Here is a 13,541-nt window from a genome sequence, read left to right on the forward strand (position 1 = left end):
CTGAGGCCCTTTTACCCCCCCCCCCCCAAAAAAAAAAAGCAGAGTTGTTTAATATACATCTCAAAATAGTCCCAGTGGAGTGAGGGTACAGTATTAAGAAGTGAATGTTACTTTATTCCTTCTTAATGTGCTTGTGTGTGCGTATTTATTATGTGTGTGTCTATGTCTATTTCTGTGGGTGTAAATACAGACATAGACAGAGTATACAAACGTGTGTAAGTTCAACCACTTCTCTTTGCAATTGTTTGTGTGTGTGCCAAGTTTACAACTTGAGCTGGTAGAGCTTTGTGTGCGTAATTAATGTAACCTTTCACACAAATGTGAGACTTGCAAGCTGTTTGAAGAAAACCAGATGAAGAGAAATTTGAAGGCCACAAGCATGTGTAAGACTGTTTGCCTCGCCATGCAATGCAGCCACTCACTTTCTTATTTATTGACTAGTTTGACATCTTCTCCTGGAATTAGGACCTATGGGGAATCACTTGTTCAAAATATGTATTCTGTCATTATATCTTATTGAATAATGTGGAAAGGAAAAGTTGCAGAAGTCATTCTATCTTTGTTTTTCTGGACAGTAATAAGTCAAATGCAAGAGATATGTATTGTGCAAATGATGTATGGACAAACTCTTGAGATATGTATGTCTGTGTTGTGACAGTGACATTGCTTTTATTATTTTTCACATGATGTTGTTTCAGTTTTATAAGTTTTTACACTGAGGTGAGGGAAGCACGATGTTGAAATGCTACTTCTGCCAATCTGTGGGCAGTTTTTCTTGTTGATCCATGATTACCTGTCAGGTAACTAAAGATGCAGATTAAGAACACCACTCTGAATGTATTTGACTTCAAAATGAGGATGTTTCATTATACAATCCTTTTCATGTTTGGTTTGTCATCTTGGTTTTCCTAAGAAAACTAAATGTATACCAGGTAGCAACTACATCAAAGAAAACTCAGATATATTTCTAGCGAATATCATTCGGGCTTGAGGAAGTCAATATAGGAGATAGCTGTACTGTAGTTTGTGATCATACATCTTTTTTTATACAAACTTTAAAGTTTAGTTTGTAATTGGACATGTCTTGAAGTACCAATGTGACTGCATCAAGTTCAGACTATTTCCTTGTTTTTGTGATAACATCTATAATCTGGATTAAAACGTGAGTGTGTCGTTCGTCTGTGTACTTTGCTGTATTGGGATGCCAAGAATGTTTCCAGACATAGACAGATGACTCAACAAATTGTGCAGACACAGTATTAAACTCCTTTGAAGTATTTTTTAATTTATATCTCAAATATGATTATAATGTAAATCATGATATTTCAATGTGTAAAAGTGTAATTGCAGTCAAATGTGACCTTGCATCACAAAACCAACAAAAAATTGCCAGATCTGTATTTTAAGTTAAGAACAGATTCTGAAAGAGCAGACTTCTAGCTTTAAAATGATGTATAAATCAAATGAAATTGACTCTCCTATCTATATACTGGAAAACTGTGTACTGAGAAAAGAGGCTCCTGAGTATAGGGTCTATTAAAGCACTTAATAATAGAAAGCCGTGCTGGCTATGGGATGAAAGGGACAAACACAGGATGTCAAACACCATAGCAACAACAGTGAAGGTATTACCAGATTAAACTGATATTGAGCATGCACTATTAACACATTCTATCCATTACTAGTACCCAACTTTCAAAGCAGTAGCATGTTTCTTTTAAGAATTGTTGGAGTTGAAAGTGAAGAGTATGCATATATTTTGAAGAAATGAAAAAGAGCCTGTAAGATATACCTAATCAACTATTCTACAAAATAAGTGTTCAAGAAAAACTGCTAAAAACACAATTTTCCACTCATTTTATGATTCCAACCTTTAGAATAATGTAGAAAAAGAATTGTTCTTTCAAACAACATGAGAAACTCAAGATTGAATAGGTTGACCCATTTCTCCTATTTTGAGTCCTGGCGTAAAATCAGGGCGTGTGACTTTTTGTTGGTTTTGTGATGCACAGTCACAAATACAGATGACAAAGTGCTCTTGTTTGATGTACACTTGTTTGATATAGGAATGCAAGAAAACATTCTAATTTCTAGAATGTTTTCTTTATTTCATTTTTATGTTGCATCTCTGTGCAGTACATTCGTCAGTATTTATGACAGTGAAAATGATTTTAAAACTACAGGTGTATGTATCTTTGTATCGTGGTTATGTATCAAATAATTCAGTGCAGCAATTTAAAAAGTTGCTCTCGTGGAATAAATATGCATGTATGTACATGTTCCTATCAAAATAGTGTGTGAAGCATTGCTGTGTGTCACCTTGTAAAATGTACAATATCCATGCATTCAGTGAATTCATCATCCAGTTTAAAACAGAACTCAGAAAAGACAAAACTTCTAATGCCAGTGACAGGGCAAATTACTCTAAATTTTTAAATCATTGTCTTCTCAAAGAACCCTCCAAAATTTCTGTTGATTGACTTCAGTGGGAGTGTTTAATTTGGTTTTATTGGGTTTGTCAAAGCATGTACATGTAACAGGAAATCTTTCACTGAACAAGAGAATCATACTACAATGCAGTGGCGTATCCAGAGGGAGGCGCACCGAGCGCGAGCCCCCTCTTTATTTTTGGTTAAAACAAAAGAAATAAAAAGTAAAAATGGGGGGGGGGGTGCGCATGCACCCCTTTAATTTTCAAAGGCGCCTCCCCTTTACGGAATTTGATCCGCCCCTGCAATGTATATGACATTAACCACAAAATCTTTCTTTTCCAAACATTACATAGCACATTGTAATGTGACATTTTGAATGGGAATGTATGTGGTTCTTTGTAACTGTCATTCACACCAGTGCACACGCTGTTAACTAAGGCTGTTGCTATAATGAAAAACTTGAATGATGTGATCAGTTTGTCGAATTGACAGTGTGCGTGTGTTGGAGGGGAAAAATATTCGTTTGGCTGTTTATTCCAGGTCAGAATACATTAGTCTTCTATGCAATACAAGCCACAGTTCCACAAGTGTTAATTCTACCTCGGATGTGGGAATACATCTCCATACAAAAGTCTTCCAAAATGTAGTATGGAGCAAATAGCAATGGTACACTTATTCAACGATGAGGCCTTGCTAACGTCAGACGTCGCAGCCGATTTTCCTTCAACTTGCGATCGTCTCGTCATAGTAGATCATCTGTCAAATGTGACCAGCGCCCTCTAGTGACGAAGTTTTGTCGTGGTTTTTTTGTAATTGCCCGTTTGATTGTTTCGGTCTCGTTTGCTCTTGGCCATGTGACCGGTCCCTAACTTTTTCGAACTTAGCGCGTACTAGTAATCATTATTTAGATGGAATGAGGACTGATACTGCGCACCGTTCCTTCACGTATAAGCTTTAAATTAATTAGTTGCATGAGACGAAAAAGAAATGATGAGAATAATTCTATACACATTTATGTTATTCAAACTGCAATAATTCTCTTCTATGTATTTGCCCACTGAAAACATTCCATGAGACATGCAATCCATCTGCATGAGATCGTAACTATTATCAATTTAGAGAGAACTAAGTTGCGCAATGGTGTCCTGTTCCTAGTTTCGTTGTTTGCTCCGGGTAAAATTAGTACATGTCCTACTTCGTCGGAGGAAATAACAAAGGGGACAGTGCATAAAAATATGGATAGAGACAAGATGGCGGCACTGGAGGGAAAGAAGGGTTTATTTGACATAGATAAAAAGAGGAGTGAAAGGAAAGGGAGGTGGGAGATTGAAAAAGAAAAAAGAAAAATAAGTCGTTTCGTTTGTGATTCCACGAGGGAATATCCAAATACAACAAACTGAGAAAGTCGATAATGTACGAGTCGTCCGCTACCAATATTGACTTTAGATCGTCATGGGAGACGATTAGTGAAGTCCGCGCCCAGAAAGGGTAAAGAGGACGCAAGATTGATTTGCCTGCATTTCCATGAATGGGTCTAAGATGTACGACCACTTTCACTGATTCAAGCAAAGAAATAATTTTCACTTTTCACAAACCAGTTTCTTCCTCTTCTTTTCCTCGTTATCCATCAAGCTAAAAAGTGTACAATTTATTGTTAATGATCGGAGAAATCATTTTTTTTTTCACCACTGTTTCGAGCAACGATGTTACCAACCTACTCAAACAGGTTACTTCATATCAACTGGTTGTCCACCTGAGCTCACAGAAGTAAGGCAGCGACCTGACACACCATACTATCAATACAATCTCGTGAAATAAATTGTAAGTTCATTTGTTTAGTAGTAAAAACGATATTTAGCGATCAAAGTGCATCACTTTGAGTACCTAATTATAGAAAGCTCAATGGAGAATCTTTTGTGGAGATTTTATAGGCAACCAACTTCTTGATGACTTTTTTCTCTAGAGATAATGAGCTGGTAGATCAAATATGTTAATTAGTTAATTGTTGTCGTTTGAATTTTTGACATTAAAACGGTACTGAATAGCTTTAAAAATGGACCAACAAACACACACGAAATGTACCTACTGGGCGCAAGATATTCTATCAACTATCCTTTCACTTTAACAATGGAATTTGATTTATTGTCCTCGAAATGGAGATTGTAAATAATGTTTTATATTATTTGAAAAGCATGTCATAGTATTTGTGTTTATTTACTTTTGTTGTACGAAGACGGTATGTTCGGTTATGCATTGTCTTCATTATTTAGGTCATTCCTTAAAGAAATAGGATGATGTTCGACATTCCGTAGGTTCGTTAATCCCAAAATGAAATAAGAGTCGGTATTCCGAAGGTTCGTTATTCCAAAGTTTCGTTATCCTAAAACGAAATAAGGTCCGCTATTCCGAAGATTCGTTAATCTGGAAATGAAATAAGGTTCGTTGATCAGAAAATAAAAAATAAGGTTCATTAATCCCAAGATTGAATAATTTGTGGCGTGTTATCCCTTTGACTGACCTCTTATAACATTGTTTCTACGTCATGCGTGGTTCATCCTTATGATAATAAGGAAGAGGGGAAGGGTGCCACACAGAGGAGAAAGTGGAAAATACACTGTACTTCTTTTTCACCAATAATCATTACAAATAACGTTTGTATTCCAGTTCGTCAATAAGTATAATTATATATGTTGCATGTGCGTGTTTACTGATAGTATTTGTGTGCGTATTAATACATGTCAGTGCGTGTATGGATGTGTGTGCTCGTGTCTTCATTGCGAGATATCCTCCCATTTCTAGACTATAACAGCACCGTATTTTGTCAGTGAATGAGGTTTATTTCATTTTCGGAATATTACGCACCTTAACTGATTTTCGGATCAACGAATCTTCGGGTAACAAACCATTTTTTTCGGTTTCGGATTAACGAACTGTTTCATTTTCGGATTAATGAACGTCGGAATTATAACGAACCTTATTTCATTTTCGGATCAACGAACCTTCGGAATAACCGCATACGCGAGCCGCATGTTCATCATTGTATTTATTTTCACGATATATGGCCATGAACGCAAATCATGACAATAAACGTCATTGGATCATTTTGTTTATCGTCGGGAATGGAATTACATACAAACAAAAACAAACAAACAAAGGCTGGTATAGCTCCTGGGTTTGTTGTTGCTGTTGTTTTTTGTATGTTGTTGTTGTTGTTGTTGTTGTTGTTGTTGTTGTTGTTGTTGTTGTTGTTGTTGTTGTTCTGAAGTCTCATGTATGTCTACAGTGCCTACAGAATTAGACAGTGCGTCTCGTGTTCGAGGTTGGGAAAAGTGTCATTCTTCTCGGTCTCTAATTCATACGCCTTTCTCTGGCTATACCTATCTATATTCAACAGCATGGTACCTTTAAACTATTTCTGTATGGTACATGATTGTAATATAAATCTCTCGACAACCAGGCTTTAAGATCTGAATGCTTAACCTTATAAACCCCTGGTGGAAACTTCGATCCTCGAATAACTATTAGACCGAAATCTTGGCAGCAATAGGACCTTCACAGTTCCTGCGGCAAAGCTATGGAATAATCTCTCCTTGTCCTACTGCCTCAGAAAAAAAAAAGCTTCCCAACCACGAGTACTGCGTTACTGACATTATCTAGCGCCCCCTATCGGAATCATGACATTGCTTCATAGACTCGGAATGTCGCGACGATGTTAATCAGCTACACGTTTCTTAATAGACCAGTATATAATTACATTGGTGTACAAGATTTTGAAATCTGCCCTTTTAAGATACAGATGGAGACTGTCACAGTGATCAATATGCAGTAAGTAAGTCACGTAGCATTTAATTAAAAGTGGAACTATGAAACATATAAGATATACTGTCTATCAAGATCAAGAATACAGTAAGACCAAAAGATTTAAATGACATTTCAACTGTTTTTAGACAAGTTTCACGACATCCCATCCTCTCAGTCACACACGTTGCATACCGAATCGTAGCACGAAGACTGGAAGTGAGTGTGTAGGAAAGAAATAACACGAAATCCGACATTTTTTAGAAGCTGCTCATCAGCAGGTCAGTAATGATAATAATTAGTTTGATATTAACATCGAATCCAATTTGGGGTGTTTTATATTTTTGACAACGGCATACTTCATCGCTAAACTCATAGCGTCCTATGAAGGTGGCTTACTATACTGATTGTTTCACAATTTGAACGCGATTATGATAAGTGCAGGTTTACACAAAATTTACTGTAATGTGACTGAACTGCCAGGAGTATAGATATAACATTAACATTCGTAATTCGTAATGACAACTTGAATGTCTGTCATACATCGTCATACAGAAAAAGAAAAAAGATCTTACTCGAAATTATAAATGAAATTCAGCCTGCCCTCGGTATAGTTTCCGCCTGGAAATGCAGTATGCACAATAGAAAAGACTCTCAGGGTGTGTGTTGTATAACTTCATTTGAATAATGTTATTAGAGAGGAGTGGAGGTGAAACTATTGACATGTAATACATTGTTCTCAGACTCGTTTAACTTGTGGGAATCTCAGGCAAACGTCAATGAATTGTGATACCGTGAAATTACATCCATATGTACATGTCCTCTTTTGTAATCCAAGTCTTCTTTATCTTTTTCCTAATTTGAGACGAAATATCCTGTCTTTTGATAATCGAGAGAGCATTGTTATTCATACTTTTCACGCTTAGTCATTTTCATTTACCACTAAACCTCTTTCTCATTTACTTTTTTTTTCTGCGTGTGTCCAACCTGATTATAGGCCGCGTTGCAGTCACGAGTCCAGCGGATTAATCCCCTTACGAAGCACACTGGTTCGAATTATCCGTCAGACCCTGCAGCTACGTCGACCCGGGACGAAAACTGACATCCCATAGTGGAAACAGACTGAATGATTCTTATTGGTCTCATCAGATATTCCGCAAGCGTGAAGAAAATGGTGTGAGAGTGTGAAATATTCAAATTAGCTTCCACGCTAGCTCGAAGGTCTTTAAAAATGAGTGAGCGTCGTCTTGTCTGCTATAGATGACCATTTAAAATTCGAAAGGGTGTGAATTCCAATCTGCCACGCCTTTTGAGACAATTCAAAGTTTTCCCGACGAAATGAAATTAGTGACCATCATGCCTTTTAGCCCGAGGGCAGAATGTTCGTGATTGCAACATTAGCTGATGATTAGGTTCATGTTATCATGAGTAAACTACTTTTGGTGATACAAAATCATTCATGTCTCATTATTGTCCTGTTCAGAAAACAAGCAGCTTTGTTACTTGTTTCCAACCAATTTACGCAATTGCACAGATCGAGCATTTGTATGTTAATTCTACAATTAAGACTTGTATAATTATCAAACTTTTGTCTGATACATTAAGAATGTAACCTCTATACTATCTCCATCCATTCCCATTTCAAAAAGAGAGAATGATAGATACCACCTGGTTCATTCCTAGAATCAGCACGTTTGTTTCTTGTTGTGACTACAGGGGAGATGCTGATTGATATATCATATCATCAATATCCCGAGTCATATTTCAAATCACAGAGGCGGATTTCAGTGTATTCTCAAAGAGACGGAAGTTATGCGCAATCATTCATAACACTACTGATTTAATGCTGATTAAGTAATTATAAAAAAAAAAATGTGTCTGGTTCTGATTAACCATAATCTATCATGTTTATTTCGGTGTATCAAAAGTATGTCTTTAATTCGCTTAAAATGATTGCTGCGAATATGATAATTTCCATGTCAACTACTGACGTTACGTTGTTCAGTATGCCTTAATTGTAAATATATTTATTTGGTACTACCCTGTGACCATATAGAGCCAAGCGAACTCCTCTAAAATGAGTCCGGTCATTCAGTGCAGACAAATGAACTGATGGTGCCACTTGGACCATGTTATAGCAAACCCATATGCTACCTCTATCATGTTCTCTTCACTTTCATCCTATATTGCCGAGCGCGCCAAATTTGGGTTACCATGGTGACGAATGCAATCATCCTCGCAACGATGTGTGTAAGAGGAAGCGATGCGAAGTAAGGGCCTGGCCATGCATGACCGGCATCCCATATGGGTCCAGATGTCCCATTATTTGTCCCTTACTTGTCATACCTTCCATCGAAGCCTCCTCCACCGTCAGACAGACAGAGAGACACACGCCCAAACGCAAATAATTATAAACACGTCTAGCCAATTGCTCTTCCCCTCTTTAACGAGTCATCGGTATTCCTTCCCCTGTTCTAAACCCAATATGGATAAATGTTACTGTGCTGAGCCGAGCGATCTTTAGAAGATATGAGTGTATGCATATTTCTTTTCACTTGCTTTCCTTCCTCACTCATACATACACACATAATTAAACATACAATGCATGTAGTACACGCAAAGATACAGGAATAGACTCTTTGTTAACACCTTTCTATGTATGTATGTATGTATTATATATATATATAGGCCTATACACACACACACACACACACACACACACACACACACACACACACACACACACATATATATATATATATATATATATATATATATATATATATATAAAGAAATGAAGAAATAAACTGGTAATGCATTTTTTTTTGCCAATATGAGTTTATTCGACTCGAGTTTTCAGCGGCCTCCGCCTTCTTCAGGAGTCTTGACAATGACAATGGTGTAAATAGATTTGATATGGTTTTTAGTATTGTGCATTGTATGACTGCCCTCTTATTTTCCAGCATGTTGCCAATCATTCTTACCCATCAGAGGTAAAGAACAGAGCTGAAAGGAATATTAAAGGGATGGTATAGTATTAGTGGAGTTGAGTTTCTGTGAGATCCCAAGAAACCATCCATGAAATACAGAGCATACCATTAATTCTAGAGGAACTCAAAGTTCATAAGATAAAAATCGGTTTTGAAATGGCTGAGACATCCAAAAACAAAGCAAAACAATGCGATCCTAATAAACGGTGAGTCCCACCTTTTGAGAACTGCTCTGTTTTGGATATCCCATCCATTTCAAAACCAATTTTCATCAAATAAACGTTTAATCCCTCTTGGAATTGCATGCTCATTGATGTTTTATAAGAGGTTTCTCAAGGAAACCTGAAGTTAGGTCCCAAAAGTATACGATCCCAGGGAGCAAGGAAGGCCTACACAGTTGTTATTTTTGTTATGAAGATGATTTATTTGTTTGTTAATTAGTGGTTTGCCTTGGGATGGGAAATTTGAAACTTCAATGATATCAGCTTACCGTAAAATATTTCTTTCAGACGAGGATGAATCCCAAAACATTTCATGGATTTTTAATAAGGCGCAAGAAGAGTTAAGAACGACAAACCTACGCTGTAATTAGATTTGGTTTACCGGGTGATGGAGAGAGAGGGGGGAGAGAGGGGGAGAGGGTGTGTGCGTGTGCGTGTGTGTGTGCGTGTGTGCGCGCGTATGTGTGTGTGGGTGTAAGAGGGGAAGACAGAGGATGGGGGGGGGGCTGGCACGGGACTGGAGTGGGTCTGATTGAAAGTGATGAATTCTGAAATTCGTCTCCGTCCTAATTTATGAGAATCCTCTGCCAGTGTCCTCGGGAGAAGAATACGAGGAATATCAATGTTTTCCATCTGCACGGCAAGGAGAATGAAATCCATATTGCGAGATTTTCCGCTGTCGTTATTTCTTCACGACATAAATTCACAGATCTACTCATGTGGAAATTTCCCTCTTCTATCTGTGAAATCGCACTCAGGATTCACATTCGTCATTTCCAGTTTCTCCCAAGACTTTTTTTTAAATGAAACCCAGATTATAGACTAGCCAATCGCCGATAATGTATAGTAAAGACGATTTGAAAGGGGAAAAAAGTAAGTGCCACCATCCTCAACTCGTATAGTGCACATGAAAGATGTGTCAATAAGATTTTCACATCAGACAAGTAGTCATAACAAAAGTTATCAAAGTTTGTTTGTCGTTATTAATTACTGTTTACTATACTCACATACAATCAACTAAAACACTTCACCCGTAGATATCTGATTGATACATGAGCCTATATTACAGCTTAACACATACTCTTTACCCTTCTCAACTCTATAACGAACAGAAAGAATGCCATGTAGGCTCCATGTAACTCAAACAAACTAATCGACGGGTGATGAATATCTGGCCAGCCTTTGAAATTTCAGCCATTCGAGGCTAGTTCAACCCATATTCTGTGTCGGGAATGTCTTAAATTATGTTGCATCATTTGTATTCAACTAATTGTTAGAATATTAATTATCACTTACCCACTTTCAACGGAGAGTTAAGCTTTATCCATTTACGAATAGCTCAAATGATACTAACATTGAATACATACAGTTCAATGGCCAGGAACCCCGGCCAAGAACACATTGAAGAGTGAAGGTAAATTCAGTCATGTTGTAGGATAGGTCCATGGTTCAGTCAATTTGAAAATTATATTTTACCAACAAAACCTTGAGGTACGAGTCACATCATATTTTGTCATTAGCACGTGTGAATGTAACGGTATTTGCGAGAATCCTATTATTGATGTTTGATTTGTGTGTGCGCGTGTGTATTTGTATTCGTTTTACGTGGACATAAATATACATGCACAAAGGAATCACTTAAATGTTAAAAGGAAAGCTGATAAAGGGGGAGCCCTTACGGGACGGCCAGTATATACAATATAGGACTCACACCTGTAAATAAAATGGAATGTCCCATACCCCTTCACAAAATCGTACCAAAGATACCAAAATAAATGAAGAAAAAAAGTTATCAAAAATCAATGATGCAGTTTGAAAAAAAAAAACTGAACAGCTGCAGATATTGAGCATGAATTCCTCTACAAACTGCATTTTGGTTGGAAGATGAAAGCTTTCCTCATGGAATTTGGAGGGACTATACATTTGGGTGCAAGTACAGAAAATAGGTGATTTTCTTTTTTTAGTGAAAAGAACTCGTAGTCTGGCTTTGCGGACCCTTGGACAAAGTTTGAGCTGAAGAACCCGCCTTGGAAATTTGATGGATGCAAGGGTATATCTCACTTATTCAGGTTAGGGGAGATGAAACACCTCATTTTTCCCAGCTATTTTACAGAATTTTTTGAATTTTGAATTTTAACACACGTCTCTATGAGGAATTATTTACCTGTGTGAGCCCTATAAAGTATGCATGTAATGCACACAAGTCAATGGGAAGTATTCATCCCATAAAAGCTCTGCTGGTTTATGTTGATCTATTCTGTCAAATCCCTTCCTCCCCCCCCCCCCCCCCCCCCTCCTTGCCCCCCCCCCCCCCCAACTCTACTTGACTACAATTTGTTTTCTTATTATGTTCTTGTGGTACTAGATCTTAGTACATTAGTAGTCATCAGTATCACACAACTTTGAGTGATTGTGGTACCATTTTAATGTATTTCTTTGTTTTGGCTACCACTGAAAAACAGCTCAGAATTCATGAAGTTAATATGTTTGATAAATCAAAGTCTTTTACAGTACTTTGCAGGCAATAAGGTGATGATGACATCCCCTTAATCAAGGATAACTGCCTGCATCTATCTTATGAAGAACTAATCAACACTGCAAGATTTATTTTTGAAAAAAAAAAAACCCAAAGGGCATAATTTTCAAGTGTCCCTTTTAGAAGCTTTACAACCCTTCAATGTGCAATTATATTTGGATAAGTGCAAAAAAAAAAATAGACCTGTCAACATAATAATAGATCTGAATAGGCACACATACATGAAAACTAAAGGTATGAGCAGCATTCTTATTTTTTATTTCACTGTACAATTACAGATGCTATGTAGATCTTATAGATCTACGTCACATAGTGGCGACCTTAAAGGACAAGTTCACCTTCATAAACATAAGGATTGAGAAAATGCAACAATATTAGTAGAACACATCAGTGAAAGTTTGAGGAAAATTGGACAATCGATGCAAAAGTTATGAATTTTTTAAATTTTTGTGTTGGAACCGCTGGATGAGGAGACTACTACAGCTTGTGAGTTATATGCGTACAACAGTATAAAGGAAATATAAAAGAAAATTCAACATATTTTCACTTTTTTCGCATAATAAAAGAGCAATTGACTTGCCTCTTTCTAAAGGCAGGGGGAATAATATTACCCATAACATTTATCGGTAACGAGTCAGGGGAATGTGTACTTTTTTCAAAAGATGGAATTTTGTGAAATTCTCTTTATATTTTCCTTATATTGTTGTACGCATGTGACATCTAAGTTATTCATACACTGCAGTAGTCTTCTCATCCAGCGGGTACTGCACAAAAACTTCAAAAATTCATAACTTTTGAACGGTTTGTCTGATTTTCCTCAAACTTTCAATGACGTGTTCTACTAATATTGCTACATTCTCTCAATCCTTATGTTTATGAGGGTGAACTTGTCCTTTAATGGAGATTGATAAATCATATCTAAATGAAATGCAGTTGCCTTTAAACAAATTCAAGCTAAACGTATGAGAGAACACATTCCTTTTTTGTATTCCACAGAATTTGTAAAAGAAAAAATAAAATCACTAAATGCACACTAAAGCCTAACAAATTGGAAAGCAGTTTTGTCACACGTTTGAAGTTTGAAGTTTGAAGTTTGAAGTTTTATTAGCAACAACAATTGAACATGTACATTTTCAATCATAACATTATTGTATAATTACATACATATGTGAAAAAAATACTTATCTATTACTCCTTTACAATAACATAATTAAATGATGACATTAGAGATTTATATTTAAATATGATACGTGTAGCATAATTCTACAAAGTTGTTGTTGTTAACAAGGGAACCAAAAGTTAGCACAAGAGCTAGTCGAGATTGGTCACCTTGATCTTCATACTAAAAGCTAAACACAAAAGAAAAATAATTACATGGTTAGTTGAAAAAAAATCGCATGATAAAACTTTGCATGCTTTGTTGCACTTTGAAAAAAGAAAAAAATTATGACTGACACTTACGGTGCCTGTTTTCTTAGACTCAGCATATTTCTATCTTAATAATTTTCGTTTCTCTTTAAAACTAAATGTCTTGTTGGGCCACCATCATTTTCAATCAGTGCAG

Source organism: Diadema antillarum, unplaced genomic scaffold, assembly GCF_040938485.1.
Source record: "Diadema antillarum isolate AM-2024a unplaced genomic scaffold, OU_Dant_1.0 seq00000889_RagTag, whole genome shotgun sequence".
Lineage (NCBI taxonomy): Eukaryota > Metazoa > Echinodermata > Echinoidea > Diadematoida > Diadematidae > Diadema > Diadema antillarum.